The sequence below is a fragment of the Loxodonta africana genome, chromosome 1, assembly GCF_030014295.1.
Source record: "Loxodonta africana isolate mLoxAfr1 chromosome 1, mLoxAfr1.hap2, whole genome shotgun sequence".
Classification (NCBI taxonomy): domain Eukaryota; kingdom Metazoa; phylum Chordata; class Mammalia; order Proboscidea; family Elephantidae; genus Loxodonta; species Loxodonta africana.
Window position 1 is genome coordinate 74,389,474 of NC_087342.1, and position 13,475 is coordinate 74,402,948.

Genomic DNA, 13,475 nt, shown 5'->3' on the forward strand with positions numbered 1-13,475 from the left:
TTCTCATTGCATTCTATGAATTTCCTTATTCCCTCCTTGATGTCTTCTATAACCCAGTCTTTTTTCAGAAGGGTATTGTTCATTTTCCAAGTATTTGATTTCTTTTCCCTTGTTTTTCTGTTATTGATTTCTAGTTTTATTGCCTTGTGGTCTGAGAAGATGCTTTGTAATATTTCGATGTTTTGGACTCTGCAAAGATTTGTTTTATGACCTAATATGTGGTCTATTCTAGAGAATGTTCCATGTGCGCTAGAAAAAAAAGTATATTTTGCAGCAGTTGGGTGGGGAGTTCTGTATAAGTCAATGAGGTCAAGTTGGTTGATTGTTGTAAGTAGGTCTTCCGTGTCTCTATTGAGCTTCTTACTGGATGTCCTGTCCTTCTCCAAAAGTGGTGTGTTGAAGCCTCCTACTATAATTGTGGAGGTGTCTATCTCACTTTTCAATTCTGTTAAAATTTGATTTATGTATCTTGCAGCCCTGTCATTGGGTGCATAAATATTTAATATGGTTATGTCTTCCTGATCAATTGTCCCTTTTATCATTATATAGTGTCCTTCTTTATCCTTTGTGGTGGATTTAAGTCTAAAGTCTATTTTGTCAGAAATTAATATTGCTACTCCTTTTCTTTTTTGCTTATTGTTTGCTTGATATATTTTTTTCCATCCTTTGAGTTTTAGTTTGTTTGTGTCTCTAAGTCTAAGGTGTGTCTCTTGTAGGCAGCGTATAGATGGATCGTGTTTCTTTATCCAGTCCGTGACTCTCTGTCTCTTTATTGGTGCATTTAGTCCATTTACATTCAGCGTAATTATAGATAAAGAAGTTTTTAGTGCTGTCATTTTGATGCCTTTTCATGTGTGTTGTTGGCAATTTCGTTTTTCCACATACTTTTTTGTGCTGAGACGTTTTTCTTAGTAAATTGTGAGATCCTCATTTTCATAGTGTTTGACTTTATGTTAGTTGAGTCGTTATGTTTTTCTTGGCTTTTATCTTGAGTTATGGAGTTGTTATACCTTTTTGTGGTTACCTTATTATTTACCCCTATTTTTCTAAGTAAAAACCTAACTTGTATCGTTCTATATTGCCTTGTATCACTCTCCATCTGGCAGTTCAATGCCTCCTGTATTTAGTCCCTCTTTTTGATTATTGTGATCTTTTACCTATTGACTTCCATGATTCCCTGTTATGTGTATTATTATTATTATTATTTTTAATTAATTTTAATTTGTTTGTTTTTGTGAGTTCCCTAATTGAGTTGATATCAGGATGTTCTGCTTTGTGACCTTGTGTTGTGCTGGTATCTGATATTATTGGTTTTCTGACCAAACAATATCCTTTAGTATTTCTTGTAGCTTTGGTTTGGTTTTTGCAAATTCTCTAAACTTGTGTTTATCTGTAAATATCTTAATTTTGCCTTCATATTTCAGAGAGAGTTTTGCTGGATATATGATCCTTGGCTGGCAGTTTTTCTCCTTCATTGCTCTATATAAGTCATCCCATTCCCTTCTTGCCTGCATGGTTTCTGCTGAGTAGTCTGAACTTATAGATTTTCCCTTGAAGGAAACCTTTCTTTTCTCCCTGGCTGCTTGTAAAATTTTCTGTTTATCTTTATTTTTGGCAAGTTTGATGATAATATGTCTTGGTGTTTCTCTTTTTGGATCAATCTTAAATGGGGTTCGATGAGCATCTTGGATAGATATCCTTTCGTCTTTCATGATGTCAGGGAAGTTTTCTGTCAGGAGTTCTTCAACTATTTTCTCTGTGTTTTCTGTCCCCCCTCCCTGTTCTGGGACTCCAATCGCCCGCAAGTTATCCTTCTTGAGAGAGTCCCACATGATTCTTAGGGTTTCTTCATTTTTTTTAATTCTTTTATCTGATTTTTTTTTCAGCTATGTTGGTGTTGATTCCCTGGTCCTCCAGATGTCCCAGTCTGCATTCTAATTGCTCGAGTCTGCTCCTCTGACTTCCTATTGCGTTGTCTAATTCTGTAATTTTATTGTTAATCTTTTGGATTTCTACATGCTGTCTCTCCATGGATCCTTGCAACTTATTAATTTTTCCACTATGTTCTTGAATAATCTTTTTGAGTTCTTCAACAGTTTTATCAGTGTGTTCCTTGGCTTTTTCTGCAGTTTGCCTTATTTCGTTTGTGATGTCTTGAAGCATTCTGTAAATTAGTTTTTTATATTCTGTATCTGAGAATTCCAGGATTGTATCTTCATTTGGGAAAGATTTTGATTCTTTTGTTTGGGGGGTTGTAGAAGCTGTCATGGTCTGCTTCTTTATGTGGTTTGATATGGACTGCTGTCTCCGAGTCATCACTGGGAAACTAGTTTTTCCAGAAAATCCGCTGACTGGTACGCTGGCTCCAGGCTCTGAAAACAATTGCTGCCTCCCCGTATTTGTTCGTTCTCCGTCTCTAAATCTGTGTTTGTTGTTCAGGGTTTGTAGATTGTTAAGTATGTGATCGATTCACTTGTTTTTCTGAGCCTTTGTTGTACGAGGGATCGGCGGGAGCGTCCACCTAGTCCGCCATCTTGGCCCCGCCTCCCAGCAGTGGGTTTTTAGTAGACAAAGATAACAGTGGAAAATATGTGGGTCTTTTGTGCTCTGTTTAAGACTTGTTTATGAAAAGTTTCCCTAAAAGATGTTTTCTAGGTTTTGCTAACTATTGTTTTTATATCTCAGGACCCAGTTGATGTGTCCTTGTGAGTCCAGCTCCAGCTAGATCACATTTTTCATACTCAAGGACAGGGAATAATGGCTCTAATTTGAATTTCTAAGTTAAGAGGACCCCATTCCCTTCACCGCTTCTGCCAACACATTCAGCTATGATAACCATGGCTCAGTAAAAAGGCACTTGAGGCATGAAATCCAGTTACATCTGTTTCAGTATAAGATATAATATATTGTTACAGGAAACGGATAATCAATAATCATCTAGATCTCATTTTCATCATCTCCTAGGTAAGAAATTTAAGCCAGAATGCTCCTTAGAATGGAGGATGGTAAGACTTTGTCTTACATGTTTTGAACACGTTACCAGGAGAGACCCTCAACGAGATGGATTCACATAGTGGGTGCAACAAGGGCACAAACAGTAAGGATTGTGAAGATGGTGCAGGACCAGGTAGTGTTTCCTTCTGTTGTACATGAGGGTGTTATTTGACAGCACCTAAAAACAACAAAACAACAACAACACTCTGTGCTAGGGATTGTTTTATTTACAAAGGCTACAGTAGCAAACAAACACAAACAGAAGTTTGTGCCCTCATAGACCTTACATTCCAAAGATAAACAAACACAGTACACAAAATGATTTAGTAAATTACATTGTTGTTGTTGTTTGGTTCCGTCAAGTCATTTCTGACACATATGGGCCCTATATACAACAAAATGAAACACTGGTTCATCCTGAGCCATCCTCACAATCTTTGCTATGCTTGAGCCCCTTGTTGCAGCCACTATGTCAATCCATCTTGTTGAGGGTCTTCCTCTTTTTCACTGACCCTCTAATTTACCAAGCATGACGTCCTTCCTCAGGGACTGATTGATCCCTCCTGAAAATATGTCCAAAGTATATGAGACGTAGTCTCACAATCCTTGTTTCTAAGGAGAATTCTTGTTGTGCTTCTTCCAAGACAGATTTGTGCATTCTTTTCGAAGTTCATGGCTTATCCTATATTCTATGCCAATACCACGATTTAAAGACAACAATTCTTCTCTCTTATTTGTTGTCCAGCTTTCGAACACATACGAAGCAAGTGAAAACACCATGACTTGGGTCAGGTGCAGCTTAGTCTTCAAGGTGACTGCTTTACTTTTCAATACTTTAAAGAGGTTTTTTGCAGCAGATTTGCCCAATGCATTGTGTCTTTCGATTCCTTGTCTGCTGCTTCCATGGGTGTAGATTGTGGACACGAGCAAAATGAAAAACCCTTGACAACTTCAATCTTTTCTCCGTTTCTCATCATGTTGCTTATTGGTCTAATTGTGAGGATTTTTGTTTTCTTTATGTTGAGGTGTAATCCGTATTGAAGGCTGTAGTGTTTGATCTTCATCAGTAAGTGCTTCAAATCCACTTTACCTTCAGCAAGCAGGGTTATCTCATCTTTAGAATGCAGGTTGTTAATGAGTCATCCTCCAATCTTGATACCCTGTTCTTCATCATATAATCCAGCTTCTCAGACTATTTTGTTAGCATACAGATTGAATAAAAAAAAAAATGTTTTTTTTTTTGAATAGGTATGGTGAAAGGATACAAACCTAACGCACACTTTTCGTGACTCTAAACCACTCATTATCCCCTTGTTCTGTTTAAAGGACTGCCTCTTGATTTATGTATAGGTCCTCTGGGGCACATTTAAGTGTTCTGGAATTCCCATCGTTCACAATGTTGTCCACAATTTTTTATGATCCATTCAGCCAAAGGCCTGTGCATAATCAATAAAACACAGGTAAATATCTTTCTAGTATTCTCTGCTTTCAGCCAGGATCCATCTGACATCAGCAATGATATCCTTGGTTCTGTGTCCTCTTCTGAATCTGGCTTGAATTTCTGGTAGTTCCCTGTTGATTTACTGGGGTAGCCATTTTGAATGATCTTCAGCAAAATTTTTCTTGTGTACAACATTAATGATATTGTTCAACAATTTCCATATTTGGTTGGATCACCTTTCTTGGGAATAGGCATAAATATAGATCTCTTCCAATTGGTTGGCCAGGTATCTGTCTTTTTAAATTTCTTGGCATAGATGAGTGAGCACTTCCAGTGCTCTATGCATTTGTCGAAATATTTCAATTGGTAGTAGAGTCGACCTTAATGACATGGATAGAGTCGACGTTTCGGGACCTTCATTTGCTGATGTGAAATGACTCAAAATAAGAAGAAACAGCTGCAAACATCCATTAATACTAGGAACTTGGAATGGATAAAAGTATGACTCTAGGAAAATTAGAAATCATCAAAAATGAAATGTAACACACAAACATTGATATCCTAGGCATTACTGAGTGGCAATGGACTGGTATTGGCCACTTTGAATTGAACAATCATATAGTACACTATGCCAGGAATGACAAATTGAAGAGAAATGCTGTTGCATTGATTGTCAAAAAGTTAATTACAAGATCTAGCCTGAAGTACAATGTTGTTGGTGATAATACCCACAGTGAAGACACTGGAGAAAATTAGAACAAATCCTTAAGAGCCAAAGTACAACCTTGAGTATATCTTACTGAACTTGGAGACCATCTCAAGAATAGATTTGATGCATTCAAAACCAATGAATGAAGCCCAGAGAAGTTGTGGAATGTTAACAGGACACCATACATGAAGAAAGCAAGAGGTCTTTTAAAAGACAGGAAAGAAAGGAAAGACCAAAATGGATGTCAGAAGACACTCTCAAACTTGCTCTTGAACATCAAGTAGCTAAAGCAAAAGCAAGAAATGATGAAGTAAAAGGGGCGAACAGAATATTTCAAAGGGCAGTTCGAGAAGACAAAATAAATATTACAATGACAGGTGCAAAAGCCTAGAGATAGAAGACCAAAAGGAAAGAAGAAGCTCATTATTTCTCAAACTGAAAAAACTGAAGAAAAAACTCAAGCTTTAAGTTGCAATAGTGGAGGATTCCATGGGGAAAATAGTGAACGATGCGGGAAGCATCAGAAGAAGATGGAAGGAATACACAGAGTCACTGTACCAAAAAGAAGTAGCCGACATTCATCCACTTGAGGAGGTGGCATATTATCAATAACCAATGGCACTGAAGGCATAGACGAAAAACAAGGTTCCCGGAATTGACAGAATTTGAAGTAAATTACATAGTTCATTAAAAGCAGACTAGGGTTTTGCAGAAGAAAACAGTTTTTAATGGTTATGAGGGTGAGGAGGGAGGAAGAGGGGTATTCACTAACTAGATAGTAGAAAAGAATGATCTTAGGTGGTGAGAAAGACAACACACGATACAGGGGAAGTCAGCACAACTGAACCAAACCAACAGCTAAGAAACTGCCTGAATATAACCAAACACTTCAAGGGACCGAGAAGCAGTGGCAGGGATCTAGGGACCATGTTTTCAGGGGACATCTAGGTCAACTGGCATAGCAAAGTTTATCAAGAAAACGTTCTGCATCCCACATTGGTGAGTGTCGTCTGGTGTCTTAAGAGCTAGCTATTGTCCATCTCAGATGCATCAATTGGTCCCAACCTGCCTTGAACAAAGGGGAATGAAGAACACCAAAGACACAAGGAAAATATGAGCTCAAGAGACAGAAAGGACCACATAAACTAGAGACTCTATCAGCCTGAGACCAGAAGAACTAGATGGTGCCTGGCTACCAAGGACCACCCTGACAGGGAACACAACAGAGAGTCCCTGACAGAGCAGGACAAAAGTGGGGTGCAGAACTCAAATTCTAGTAAATAGATCAGACTTAATAGTCTGGCTGAGACTGGAGGGATCTTGGAAGACATGGCCCCTGGACTCCCTGTTAGCCCAAAACTAAAACCATTCCAATAGCAAACTCTTCAGACAAAGATTAGACTGGACTATAAGACATAAAATGATACTCATGAAGAGTGTGCTTCTTACTTAGTTCAAATAAATGGGTAGCTCCTGTTTGGAGGTAAGATGAGAAGGCAGAAATGGATAGGAGCTGGTTAAATGGACACAGGAAATCCGGGATGCAAAAGAGAAGTGTGCTGTCACATTTCAGGGAGAGCAAATATAGTCACATAACAATGTGTGTATAAACTTTTGTATGAGAAACTAACTTGAAATGTAAACCTTCATTTAAAGCACAATTTTGAAAAAAGTAGATAAGTGCTTTGGAGAACAAAATCACAGATGAGAATAAGGAGTTCAGGAGTAGGGGAAGCCTGGAAGTTCAGGGTGTCTTCACTAATAATGTGATATTTGAAGAAGTAGAGTTAGGTCTATACATATACGGAAAAGAGCACTGCAACCTAAGGGAATAGTCAGCGCAAAGGTCCTGAGGCGGAAGGATGTCTGATGTATTTAACGTGGAGCAAAAAGCCATTGTAACTGTGGCAGCATGAGCAAGGGGAAGAGCAAATTGAGTGGGGAGCAGGGAGCTTATGCAGAGCCTTGTAAGTCATCACAAGGATTTTGACTTTTTTTTTTCCTGAGTACAGTAAGAAGCCAAGCTGAGAGTAAAACAAGGATTAATTGTTGGGTTTTAAATATTCTGTAGAAAGCACCCTATTTAAGGAAATGGAGGCAAACTCAAGACATATTAAGAAGTTAATAATATTCTGGAGCCCTGGTGGCACAGTGGTTAACAGCTCAGTGCTAACCAAAAGACCAGCAATTTGAATCCACAAGCTGCTCCTTGGAGACCCTATGGGTCATTATGGTCAGAATTGACTCCACAACAGGTAATTATATTCCACGTCGGAGACTATTATGTCATGGGCCAGGCTATTAGTACTGAAAGTGCTGAGAAGTGGCCATATTCCAGATATATTTTGAAGATAATGGAAAAAACATGTTCTGAGTGATTGGATACGGGGAATAGAGCAAAAGTGGAGTCAAAGGAGCCCCAAATTCTTTATCATAAACACCTAGAAGGAAAAAGATGCAGTTAAATGAGATAGGAATCACTATGGTTAGAACATTTTCGGAATTCCACCTTGGGGTATGTTAAGTTTAAGATGTTTGTTGTAAGACTTCTAAAAGGAGATATCCAGTAGGCCAAGAGATACACAACGGTACTCAAAAAAAAAAAAAAAAAGACCATGTAAAAAATAAACCATGAGATGATGAGCTTAGGCAGGTAAATAGAAAAAATATAGAAGAGAAGAGGCCTAAGAACTGAGCTCTGAGACGGTCCAATGTTTATCCAAAAGCCAAAGAGGTCTTTGGATCAAAATGGGCATCGTCATGTTCCTCTTTAAAACAGTCACTTCTTTCCTACTCGTCACAATCAGATTAAAATCTAACCTCCATAGTGTGGAGGACCTTCCCTGACCTCCCTGATCCTGCACCTGTTATTCTGCTTACTTTCTCTTCTCTGCCCACTCTGGTTCACACCTACAAATGAAGCTCCCCACACTCCATTTGCTCTCAATTCCGTATTTACCTAGGCCAGAATCCCCCCTCCATTCAACTGCTCTTCAACTGCCTCACTTTTTTTTTAATTAGCTAAAGTATAAGTTAGCCACCAATTTCCCCAGCAAGTCCTGATCATTAGGACTGGGTGTGTTGCCCCTCTTCTGTTCTCCTATGAGAAAATCCTGTGATTTTTATCTGTAATTCTACTCAGGAATTTTATTGTAACTAAATTACTTTTGGAAAATTTGTCATAATGATTGGTTTAGGTGCCCCTTCCCTCTTTCTACTTTGCCATTTCCCTAAGGACTTCAGGTACTTCCAATGATCACCATGAGATTGGGCTGCTTAAAAATGTCTTTCAAACAAATATTCAACCAAAGTTTGACAAAGATTACCAAACATATGTGCTAAATGGAATCACTGTTTTATCCTGCTTATCTGATTTCAAAACAAAGAGGATGAGGCTGGGGATTCTGCTAGTGAGAAACGTGCTTTTCCCATGTTTACCCACAATATTGTCATCAGGTATGTGACCTTTCTCAGAATCTTGGAAGGCTCTCTTTTGTCACGTGTTTCTAGTACTTCGGGAAAAACACGTTTTGGCTGCTGATCATCTTTAACTGAACTCAGCCTTATCAAAATTTAATTTTAGAAAGTAGTAGACAGCAGATTGTTTCCAATACCCGGGGTAAGGACAGTGACTTAAGACAGTTGAGATGGAATGAATAACAAACAAGAGTCTTTGGGTGGGTGGGGGGGGGCAGCTTAACCAGGCTTTACTGAAAAAGGAAAACCAGGCTAATCAAGGGTTATGTATAGGTCTGTGGACTAGTATGAAGACAAAAAACGAGGGAAGGTGTGGCCAGGAGGGAAGGAGAGAGCGAGAGAGAGGAGAGGGGATGTGCAGTTTTTATTTTTCTTTCCTATTTTTTTAAAAATCCAACACAAGAAAACACACACGCACACAATCAACGTTTGTTCCGGAGTAGAAACATAAATAGGGAAGAATTAAGCACTGTTTTCCTCTCTTCGAAAGAGAAAAACAAACAACTAAATGAAAAGGGTACACAGGGCTGCAGCTGCGCACCAGCGGCATCGCGGTTCGCAGTGGTGTACAAAGAGGCTGCTGGGGCGACCGGTTTCTGCAACACAGGGTGACCACTCGCGGGATACAGAGGCATCTCAAGGGCTAGGGGTCAAGCGTTCGCCCCCGGAAAGCGGGGGATCCAGCTTGTCCAGTCCGAGGCGCCCTCTCCAAGTCCTGGGCACCCTGGGGAGATCTCGGGGACCGAGCCCTCTGCAAGTCCTGGGCACCCCTCCAAGACCCGTGTGCCCACGGGGACTCCTGAGGTCCGCGCCCTTTACGAGTCCAGGGCGCTCACGCCTCATTCCCGAGCTCGCCTCTTAGGGTGTGGCCCACGCATGAGCCCTTCTAGTGGGCTCAGTACCAAGGCACCTGGTGCTGGGAAAGCAGCTTGCAGCCTCTCTTGACTTGACTGAGGGCCTTCTGCTTGAGCCCAGCCACCTGCTCGCTCAACAAGGCTGGCCCTGGACGTCGGCTCCGTGTTCTGGCTATTAAGCGTCTTCACTTTCTTCTCCAGGAGCGAGAGGCGCTCTCGCTTGCGCTTGCGGTACTTGGAGTCGGCAAAGCGATGGCGCACCATTTGCGCTCTGCCTTAATGTGCACTGGAGTGTCCCTGTCGATGGGCGACTACTGCCGACTGTCGCCGAAGCTCGGTACCACCGACACCGTCGGTGGCTCGTCTTTGACCCCTGTCAGGCGAGGCAGAAGCGTCAGCGCGCCCGGTGGCGGCGACGGAAGGGCACGAGCTCGGAGGCGGCGGCGAAGGTCACTGTGGGGGTGCCACCTGCTGCGGCCCATGTAGCTGCTCGAGTTTACACATTCCAGAGCAGAAAATATGACTCTGATAGAACCAAGTAAATAAATAAATAAAACCCAAACCCACTGTCGTGGGTCGATTCCGACTCATAGCGACCCCATAGAACAGAGTAGAACTGCCCCATAGAGTTTCCAAGGAGCACCTGGCAGATTTGAACTGCTGGTTTCTTGGTTAGGAGCCATAGCACTTATCCACTATGCCACCAGGGTTTCCTCTTACAGAACAGAGGAGTTCATCTGACGTCTAATACATACACTCGCCACACATTCCACTTCCATAAGTCCCCACCACGCCCACGACCTTGTCTTGGCAGAAAACTGGGCACAGACTTACACCCACACTCTCTGTCCCTCGGTGTCTCCTGCTATTGCCAGGGCACAAAGTGCAGAAGGCATGCTGAGCCCGGTCCTTTTGTCCCAGTCCCTAAAGGATCAAGTCCAGTCATGGGGAATTGAAGATCATAGCGACTTACACCGGCAGAGAAACGAGCCTAGTGTTTTTCAAAACATTTTTTGGAACTTGACCGAGATTTCCCTACCCGGTGTTTGTGAAGGAATTGGGAGCCTGTGAGTAGCATTTCTTGGCTATGATTTATTTTATGATACTGTTAATTTTAAGAATCGGAAAGTGTAAGCCGGGGGTGGGGGGGGGGGAACCGCTCCTCGACCATGAAAATGTCCTAAAGAAAAGCAGAAATTTCAGATGAATCAATTTTGAAACCGCATATTGCCCTGACAAGCAAGTTTCCGTGGTGTAGTGGTTATCACATTCGCCTCACACGCGAAAGGTCCCCGGTTCGAAACCGGGCGGAAACAAACTTGGTGTACTTTTTGTGAATTCTGAATTTACCTCCAGAAACTCTTCATCTGAACATGCTTCAACCAAGCCCCTAACCTTCGCTTTCTTTTTGTAGCACCAGACTTTAAATTAAAAGTAGAATGTAGTTGACATGCCTCCTAGCCCGCCCCCAGATGCTTGACAGGCACTCCATTTTCCATTGGGTTAGAAAATTTCTGCAGCCGAGAGAAAGGCGAGGTCTCCATCCTCTTTCGGCACAGAATTCAAAGTGAAGAGTCCTGAGACAATAGTGTGGCTGATGTACGCAAAAAACAAAACAAAACAAAAAACCATGCCTTCGAGTCCATTGCGACTCACAGTGAAGGTATCCGACAGAGCATAAGGGCCCCACTGATTTTCCCAGAGCGGCTCATGGACTGGAACTGCTGGCCTTCTGCGTAACACCCCAGCGGTTAACCAAATCGCCACCAAGACTTGGGATATGGAAGAAAGGAAAAAACAAACTGCTTCCCGGTGGAGTGGATTCCCACCCATAGCGAGCCAAGAGTACACGGAAAATTGTCCCATAGGCTTCCAAGGAACTACTGGTGGATTTGAACTGCTGGCGTTGTGGTTAGCAGCCATACCTCTTAACTACACTACCAAAAAAAAAAAAAAAAACCTATTGCCCTAGAGCCAATTCTAACTCCTAACAACCCTACAGCAGAGAGTAGAACTGCCCCATAGCCTTTCCAAGGAGGGCCAGGTGAACTCCAAATGGTGACCTTTTGGTTAGCAGCCATAGCATTTAACTACACTCCCAGGGTTTCTGAAAATGAAACAGCTGATCTTAGAAGATATACAGGTGCAGGGCCAGGAGTAGTGAGGCTAAAGCAGGGTGCATGTACTAGAATCTATTTTTATATACAAGTTTGGTAAGGGGTTACAGTTAATGGTGGAAACCATTATGTGTGAGGGTTTGTTAAAATCATTATGAAAAGTTCCAGAAAGGAATAAGAGTACAAGCGGAAACTCATTGTTCCTTTGTTTCCCTACCTAGAGGTGGAATGTTCCATGAAGGGTACTCTACCTTAACCAACAAAGAACTATGCCACTGGGAAGTTATACTGTCACAATGAAGCATATTGCAATTTCTTTTTGACTGAACTGAGAACCCATTGTAAGTCACTAAGCAAGAACAGATGCTGCCAGTTTGTTCCCAAGGAAAGCTCAGCTTAGTAACTTAATGGAATCTAGCCAAAAAAGACTCCTTAAATCAATCATGTTTTCCCATGTTATCTTTCTCACCTTTGGCAATAATGTCATTTTTCTTAATTCACTTCCTTCCGTAATAGTATATTGGAGACTCCCTGATGGTGATTCAGTAGATTCAGCTAGTCTCTTGTGCCCATTGCACACTGGCAAATCCGTCATTGCAATAACCATCTTTGTCTGTGCTGAGTAAAAATCTCATTTGATTAAATTTGCTTCTGGGGTCATTTTCCCCTATGACAGACAAGATGGTGGCTGTCAGTGTAGGGAGAAGTAGTCAGAGTCTGGATATGTTTTGAAAAAAGATAAAAGAGAAATTTCTGACCAACTGGATGTGAGGTATGAGAGAAAGAATGAAATAAATGATGACTTCAAGGTTTCTTAGCCTGAAAGACTGAAAGAATTGAGTTGCCATTAACTGAAATGGTGAAGATTGGATGTAGCAGGATTCTTAGAGAAAAATGGGAGTTCAGTTTTAGACATGCTAGCTTTTACATGCTTAGTATAAATCATTCAAGTGGTAATGCCAAGGAATCAGTTGTGTATAGAAGACGTGAGGTTAATGGAGTGGTCTAGACTGCAGATACAAATGTGTGAGTTGTAGACATATAAACCAAATCCATTTTCATCAAGTAGTTAAGGGCTTGGCTACTAGTCAAAAGTCACCAGTTCAAACCCACCAGCCACTCCACAGGAGAAAGATCTGGCAGTATGCTTCCGTAAAGATCATAGGCTTCAAAACCCTGTGGGGAACTCTACTCTGTGTCCTATAAGGTTGCTTTGAGATGATGTAGGCATGCAAATGATTTAAATCACGAGAATGGGGGAAATGACCAGGAGGTGAGTGTATATAGAGAAGAGATTCGAGGACCAATCCGTGGGAGATTCTACTATAGAATGGGTGAGGAGAGGCAAAACAAACACAGGATATTGAGAAGGATGAGCCAGTGAGGTAGAAAGATAGTCAGGATAGCAGTGTCTTGGAAGTAAAAAAAAAAGTTTTAAGATAGTAAGTCTGTTTATTGACACTGGGAAGTTGTCGTAGTTTCTCAGTGCTGCTGTAACAGAAATACCATAAGTGGTTTTCTTTAAGGAACAGAAATTTATTTTCTCAGTTTAGGAGTCCAGATGCAGGGCCAGCTCTAAGGGAATGCTCTTTCTTTGTTGGCCCTGGGGGAAAAACCTTTCTATCAGTTTCTATAGCCCCCGAGTTTCTGGGTTCCTTGGTAATCCTCACATGGACTTCTGTCTTCTTCCCTGTTTGTTCTCCCTTATCTCAGTGCCAATCTTTTGTTTTTGTGTCTGAAAAGTAACTAAAGAAATATCGTACACTTTTATGGCCTCATTAAAATAACAAAGAAAACTGCTTCCAAAATGGGGTTAAATCTCCAGGTATAGGGGATTGGATTCCAACACATATTTTGGCTGGAAGTAATTGCATCCATAACAA

General features: G+C 41.2%; 1 non-coding gene across 1 annotated transcript; it reads left to right on the forward strand.

Moving 5' to 3' along the window:
• The first annotated feature begins 10,718 nt into the window (after positions 1-10,718).
• TRNAV-CAC (transfer RNA valine (anticodon CAC)) lies at positions 10,719-10,791 on the forward strand. Its single transcript has one exon. It is a non-coding gene; the product is annotated as a tRNA-Val (tRNA).
• Positions 10,792-13,475: the final 2,684 nt, after the last annotated feature.